Raw genomic sequence first — 6,826 nt, forward strand, 5'->3', positions numbered from 1 at the left:
CAAGGAATCTTGAAAAGTCACAGACCACATGAGCGCGATCCGCGCATGATAAGCGCATCGCCACGAAAGCAAGATAGGGAACACATAAGCGTAACCTGTGCCTCACGGGTAAAATTAAACATCATCGTATATACGTTGCTGTGCGACGGACACAAGCGCACGGAAACATCACACACTGCACACGTGTACCTCCGAGGTTGTGTCGACAATTTCTGGGCTACATTTAAACGACAGCAGGAAGTTACTTCAATGAGAAACAAAGTGAGGGCGCCAGGCACTGCAGGTAACGGCTGCGCATAAAGTCAGTTAAGGTTTTAAGGCCAGTGACCGAGGTTGAAATCGTTAAAATCACACCGCAGCGATAGCTTACACAGGGTAAATTGTCGAGATCTTGAAGGCCATGCTTTTTGCTGACTACATGTGGCATAAGCGATTCAAAAGCAAGAATACTGCATGTAATTTATTTCTACCCTAAACTATAGCACACAATATGAGCATGTCAATGTTTCTTCTTGTCTAGCAACATATGTATGTAGTTCGGCTCAAAGGCCGGCTCAAAACAGCACAAAACCTGCTGTAGTGGGTATGATTGTAGGAATCACGGAGGCCACAGCAGCCGCACTATTATACAGACGGCGCTGGCGGCGCCGGTATTTTCGTATTCAACGCGCCAGGTAGAATACGAAGATACGGCGTGTTGTTATTGCTCCGTCTTCACCGGTTGTCGTGCGAGCTGCGTCGATGTGTTTGTTTGATCGTGTGTTATTAGGTTTGCTGTAATGAAATGAGACGTAGTTCGCGAGCACGAAAGTGCCAGAAGATGGCTTGAGTCTCGCTGTAAGCACGCCGTATGCGTGGCGCGCCGGCTAAATGTGGACCAACGATTTTCATGCCATGGAGTGCGTTCCCTTTGTCTCCGCTTGTGTTCGTGGAAAGTTTGGTGGACGGCGCAAAGAAGTAATGCGTATTATTAGCGCGCCTCAGCTCGTCCACTACCCAGTGGCTTGTTTGCTGCAAGTAACATCGCAGACGCATCACTGGAAACTTGGAGAGTGCCTTTCGACCTCGTCGTACTGTTGAAACGGTAAGCAATCGTGCTCGCCAACTACACGTGCGTTCATCCGTGTTGTGTGTGCTTCCCGTGTGTGTATAGAGTGCCTTGCGAACGTAGTAAGTGGAACACCCACGACAACAGTGAACCCTGTGCTGATACTTGCTACGCGCTGGTTGTAAGAATTGTGTACGCAACTCTATTGCCACAGTGCGGAATTGATAATCCTGATAAGCGTTTGCTTCCCCAGAGAAAAGTTTCGGAAATCGCGGTCGCCTTGTGCAGTTGTGCGTGAGCTCCCGCTTGTCTGCTAAAGTTGCATAGTAACGACCCGTCTACCTCTTCATCGATTCTTTCTTCAATGACGTTTCCTCACTTATAAATGCTTCGACGTTGTGCACAATCTCTGCTTACGAGGTTTTTGGCTAACGAACAGTTCTAAGAAAAAAATGTAAGCCAATCACAGCATGCTACTAGTACAGCTTTATTTCCAAGGCAAGAGGTGTTGACATAACTGACTTAACTAAGCATTACAGGGGAACGTTGCCTATACTAAGTAATGAAAAAAAAAACATTAAGTTTAGATTGTAATCTGCTGCTGCGGTGCGTCCAAAACTTTATTCGATGTAGAGGTTCGCATTGTCATGACATTCGATGATTTCAAGCATTTGCTCTCTTTCCACATTAGTGCAGACATTGTTTTCGTGACTCTTTTAGGTGCTGATTGCATGTTTTCACGATATCACAGCTTTATTGTGCCACTGCTATAAGCTAACATAGAATTGATTTTGTAGTGGCGAGGCCGTGACCCACAACATAAACTACAAGATCGAGGAGCCCCAAGAAATGCAGACCCTGTGGATATATGGCTGCAGCAGCATGGCGTGTGATCTGGATGGTCATGACAGGTGTGTATGAAATGTACGTGTTCCAAAAAGGGTGCTTGGTGTCATTCATGGTGAAGTTTGTCAACACATTACTTAATGCAGCATACTAAAGAGACTAAATATTTATGCAACCTCATTGAACTTGCTACCTATTAGTGTGCATAGCCATTATGCCCACATGATTGTGTTGTGTATAAAACTATACCCAACCATTCCTGATGTTTAGTATTTCTTTTGCGTAAGTTGCTTACCTGCAAGTTACATATATTTTTTGCTTTGTACATAGTGTATTTATGACTTTTTATTGGGGTTTTATTCTTTGAAAACTATTTCCTATGCTGTACCCCTATTTGCATAATTTTTTTCTGTGTGTGCTACAATCTCGTGCAGTTTTCTGTGCATGTAGGAATTCGAAGGGTAGTGGACTAATAATGTCACAGGTCTAAGCACGTAGTGTGCACATCTTTGTTTATCATTGATATCTTTACAGTTACTTCTCTGTTTCCATAGTAACAGCCACTGCAAAATACACATTTGGTGAGCTTTAATTTCTTGAAAATTAATATGAAGGTCAGTATTTACTAAGCTGCATTTACTTCTGTAGTACATAGGCACAGACTGCCTGTGACACACGACAAATTTGGTGGTATCTTTCACCGAGCAAGCCTCCCTTGCCTGCTTGCCTTTCTCAATTCTCTTGCACACTTCTGTGCATATGGCACCCTGACAAGAAAGGCTTGCTTAGATACCACTAAATTTGTCTTGTCTGTCAGGGGTAGTGTAGTCTATTCTTGTGATCATGTGTATATTTGGTCAAATGTACATGCAACAGATTGCCCGGTGCCTCAACACGTACCTAAGACAGCACCATAATTCACTCCCCGGATCAGTATGTTCATCCCACTTGACCATGCACCGATGGGACTGGGGCTGCGCGCCAGATTTAGACTGTTCATCTGTTTTGTTCAGCTGCGGCAACCAATTGACCAACAACATCGCTGAGGAATGCCACATAAAAAGACTGGGCCACAATCTGTTTACTGAATTGTCCGCAACCTTCGTAGTAACAAATTTGTTTGTTGCAACTAGTTTTAGGCACGTTATTTCTTGTTAAATTTTCTGCTTAACCTATAGAGCAGTTATGCAATCAATTTTCAAAGTTACTTGATTAGTATAATTTTTGTTTTCTGTTTTTCACATGCCAGGTTGCAAGAAGGACAATTGCAATTGGGCAGTCTTATCATTGCGTTTAGGATACATATCAGTGTACATACCCGTACTAGATTAGAAACTAATTGTTTCAATAACTCAAAAAGCACGTATATACTGTGTCCATTGTATCTGACAGTGACACCGCGACTGTGTTCCAAATACCACAAATTGGCAGTTATCCATCATAGTTTGCGAAAACAACTTAAAACATTATTGTTCCCCATACAATGCATACTTAGATGCATCGTCATGATTGCCCAGGCTCCATGTGAGAAATTTATTATTCGCATGTTAAGCATAGTACATACCAACTATGGCTAATAGCGGATGGAATATTAATTTTGTCTACCGCTCAGCAATAGAAGCCAGTAGGTCATTCCCTTCTTTTTAAAAAAAAATTTTCTATGCATAGTGTGACATCTGTATAGGACTTAGCTCATGGGTGTTCCTGCTTGCTTATGTTATAAATGGGAATGTGTTGTCATTGCAAGATGAGATTAATGTGTGACTAGGCTGTTGTCGTTCGGAGATGCTTTTTGTCATCAGCAATGATATTCTACTGCCAGGCACATTGGCCCAGTGCTGATGTCACCGAATCTTGGGAAAGTAAAAATATTCTCAAAAGTTATTCTCAAAAGAACTGCCACTGTTTGGCAGAGTGGTGGGGAGGTGCGTTCTGCCACCTTTCTGTTATAATTTTTTTCTGAAATACTGAAATGAAACTTAGCATAATGCTACAACTATATAGATATTTGTGGCATGTTTGTGCCTGCTAATACATTATGACTGAATGTTCATTACACCTTTTGAAAATTAATTTCAATTTTATTTTCCAGGCTCCACCGTCGCCGTTACTAGACGGACCAAATGAGGCCAAAAACTAGCCTTTCCTCGCTCCATTCCTGGGAAGTGAAATAGCAGGTGGTCATGTAAGAATGAACTTGCAACCATGTGGGCAGTAGCCAAAGCTCCCTACAGTTCATGCTGGTGGTGGAATGCTAAGACAAACCGCAATATTTGTTTGTTTACTTATTCACTTAATATTTATTTATTCATATCTCATGAATACTGTGCAGTTTTTTTAGCAAGGAGTCAGGTAAAATAAAGAAATATTGTTGCATCAAAGTAAACATTATTTGAAAAAGCATAATTCACGTAGCACGAATTCATGGAAACTGTAAATTTTGAAGAAACAGAGCAGTAAGGTTAACAAATCTTATATAACAAAAAATGAGATCACATTTCTGTTGGACCTAATACCATAATTTAATCTGTCAAATTAGAGATACCATATGCTGCTCTAATATACAATCACTAATTTATGAGCAGATGCGCGAAACTCTCAAACGTTGCAACAATTTCATGTAAGCTGTAAATTCATATATACAGTTTGTTGACTTTAGACATAGCAGATGGAGTCTGCAGAACTATGATATCTCTTTCTGGCACAGAGACGGGGATTAGTAAGCTTCGTGGTGTTATTTTTCTTAAACCTGCCAAATAGTTCTTCCTGCAACAGGTAGAATTCTCAAATGCCGCAAACTTAATTCAAATTAGTGCTGTGGTTGTCTCAAAAGTATTTCTGTATTTTGGATGTATTTGAGTAGGAAAATTTACAGAATTAACGAATTTGTGCTAGCTCTTTTTTTATTTACAGTTGCAAACTAAGTCCTTTTCCTTCAAGTTTTGCTATTTTCAGAAAATTTTAATGAAAATTGATGGTGTTAATGTAAAAACTATTATTTAAACATTTTTAAATGTATCAAACCTCATCAAATTTGGTTGCATAGTTGCCGAGAAAAACGATTTTACTGTTCATGTGCATTACATAGGAGCTCCTGAGCTAAATCTCTTTTTTAGTCATTGCGTGTGTCGGTCTGGTTTGTATTTCTCACCCTAATTAGAATATTGGCTCTGATCTCAAAATTGTTTCCCTTACAACGAAATACAAGCTTTTAAACTTTTTACGATATATGCTCTACTGCTCTATGATAACCCCTGTTTGCCACATTTTTGCAGGGCCTACCAGTGCTAATTTTACACATAAACATAGACTAAAATGCCGTGTGGTTTCGGTATATGGTGTACTTATCTGTGAAAGCCATTATTTGCCACATTTTTGCAGCGACTGCCAGTGTTATTTTTGCTCAGACTAAAATGCTGTGTCGTTTCGTCAGGCTAACACAACATTGGAGTGCACATTCATATCAGTCTATTTTCAGGCTTTAGTATCCAAACATTTAATGTGCACTGCTGGAACAGGCACTCCTTTTGCAGTTTTAATGGTATGGTTTCTTGTCCTAGTCAAGCCTGTTATTGCGAGGTGTCAACTGTAATCAAGTCTGCCACTGATTCTTTTACCTCATGTTTCGTGTGTTTGCACCACCAGCTTGACCTGAGAAGCATGTTGGCAGCTACAGTTTGTGTGTTGCAAGTTCTAGTCTGAAGTGTGTATGTCACATATATGAAGCATGTATCTAGTCTGAAGTGCAATAAACATTTCAAACTGAATACTTTGTGGTTGTAGCACCAATTATTTTGCCACTGCATTTACTGTAATCCTTATTGCCTACAGTAGAACTTTGGTAAATTGCAAGTACTTTACACACATCGGCCTAGCTTTTATAGGCATTTGCTTGTAGGGACTCGAAAGCAACTGCATAGAAATATTCTATAGAATTTTTGTCTTTAGCATCTCTAAAGCAATGCGATAGAAATATTGTATAGAAATTTGCCTTTAGCATCTCTAAAGCAACTCGATAGAAATATTCTATAGAAATTTGCCTTTAGCATCTCTAAAGAAACTCGATAGAAATATTCTATAGAAATTTGTCTTTAGCATCTCTAAAGGAACTCGATAGAAATATTCTATAGAAATTTGTCTTTAGCATCTCTAAAGCAACTCGATAGAAATATTCTATAGAAATTTGTCTTTAGCATCTCTAAAGCAACTCGATAGAAATGTTCTATAGAAATGTGTCTTTAGAGTTCCTATAAGAATGCGGTGGCCAAATAACTTTTGAAACTCTATAGGAAAATTCTATAGGCAATCAAAATAAACACAATAGAGTTCTATAGAGAAAGTTCAAAAGACTTTCTAAAAAAACACATTAAAAATTTTTGTAAGGGTCCTACGAGTATTCCGCTTGTGTCAAAGCGTTTACTGCTGCGCCTGAACACTAAATGTGCAGCAGAAATATCACGGCATACAATATATTATGTAAAATTTAGCATAACGTGTTTGTTTTTCTCTAGACTTGCCTATCATCAATATGTAATGAAAACAATGCAACATTGTAGCTTATGCTTCTCTTCCTGTCTTTGTCAACCACTTCTGTTTATTTTTTTTTAATCTAGCTGAAATGGTTAAAGGCAGGCCATATGCGTATAGTATTAGACACATGAAAGAGAACTGTACGCAATGCGAGTGTAGCCCAGCACAAATATCATGGTCTGAAGCTTCGTTATCATTGCTTTAAAGGCACGCCAAACACTATGAGAACACATCGCTCGATTTCTGTTTTCAATTCCATTAAATAGATTACTATCGGGGTTTTTCATGTTGTAAACTCGGGGTGTGACAGCATTAAGTCCATCTAACCTGTGCGAAAATTGTGGACATGTACTGCTTGTTTCACGATTGAAAATAAAGAATATAGGCTTACTTGTCTGACGT

At 39.5% G+C, this 6,826-nt stretch overlaps 1 long non-coding RNA gene across 1 annotated transcript; it reads left to right on the plus strand.

Moving 5' to 3' along the window:
• The first annotated feature begins 721 nt into the window (after window positions 1-721).
• On the plus strand, window positions 722-5,655 carry LOC139048412 (uncharacterized). The gene is made up of 3 exons (XR_011507681.1): window positions 722-1,084; window positions 1,846-1,959; window positions 3,987-5,655. It is a non-coding gene; the product is annotated as an uncharacterized lncRNA (long non-coding RNA).
• Window positions 5,656-6,826: the final 1,171 nt, after the last annotated feature.

Source organism: Dermacentor albipictus, chromosome 8 (genome assembly GCF_038994185.2).
Source record: "Dermacentor albipictus isolate Rhodes 1998 colony chromosome 8, USDA_Dalb.pri_finalv2, whole genome shotgun sequence".
Taxonomy (NCBI): Eukaryota; Metazoa; Arthropoda; class Arachnida; order Ixodida; family Ixodidae; genus Dermacentor; species Dermacentor albipictus.